General features: G+C 43.0%; 1 pseudogene; it reads right to left on the reverse strand.

Annotated features, from left to right (window-relative positions):
* Nucleotides 1-316: 316 nt before the first annotated feature.
* On the reverse strand, nucleotides 317-435 carry LOC132604834 (5S ribosomal RNA; annotated as a pseudogene).
* Nucleotides 436-1004: the final 569 nt, after the last annotated feature.

The raw sequence follows: 1004 nt of genomic DNA on the forward strand, positions 1-1004 counted from the left end.
CACTTGAACTCCAATACCCTGTTCAATCTGTACCTTTAACATATCGCAACATCGACTATCGGGGCACACCTACTGATTAACATAACCATGCTTAAGATATCGTGTACACCTTTTCTTAATATCTTACTTACAAAGTATCCCCAATACTACTTAAATTCGTCCTAATTCTGTAGCTGCAATACGTCTTCTCTTTCTTTGCCAAGTCGGTCCACCTTATCTCTCGCACTCATTTAGAGTCTCTAACCGTGAGTTCACACGCCTCTAATTTCCCTTAAGCTACTCTAGTTCCTCATCCTTCTCTTGGGTTTGGATCTGTAGAACCTTTTAGCACACTTCCTAGGGGGGTCACCCATCCTAGTACTACTCTCGCTCATGCACGCTTAACTTCGGAGTTCTGATGGGATCCGGTGCGTTAGTGCTGGTATGATCGCATCCATCCTGCTGCATGGCCCTTGTCACATGACCTAAAACAATTTAGAGTTCTAACGGATCCCAATAAAAATTGTGTAGTGCATCTCCCTCCGGATTAGAAAGGTCTCTTATTCTCTGGACCGAGCAAATGCTGGTTTAGCCCTCGAAACTCTCAATAATAACCATCAATCAACACACACGACTGTCTTCCATTCCACATTTTAAGATTGCTAGTGGTAGCCAAAAACATCTTAGTCACAGTTACCTATAAATACTTTGGTTATCCGTTCCTTTCAAATTCCCATTTGTCAACTATTAATGATATCCTGCAAAAGTTGTACACATAAGAAATTTCAATAAAAGACTCATATACCTGCAGTCGGCCTGTCCTGCTCCTAGTCTGGAGGGCTGTAAAGTGAAGTATCCTCCTCATCGTCCTCCCGCCATCTACTGGTCTAGCCCTCCCCATCTTTCCAATTCGAAATCAAGAGGTACGAATATCCTGGCAACTCCTAATTTACTGAAGGCTAAGATAAAGGGCTAGAATAATCGGTAACACTCGCAAGCGTGGCCACCTTAACATAATGCGCCAC

Source organism: Lycium barbarum, chromosome 7, assembly GCF_019175385.1.
Source record: "Lycium barbarum isolate Lr01 chromosome 7, ASM1917538v2, whole genome shotgun sequence".
Taxonomy (NCBI): domain Eukaryota; kingdom Viridiplantae; phylum Streptophyta; class Magnoliopsida; order Solanales; family Solanaceae; genus Lycium; species Lycium barbarum.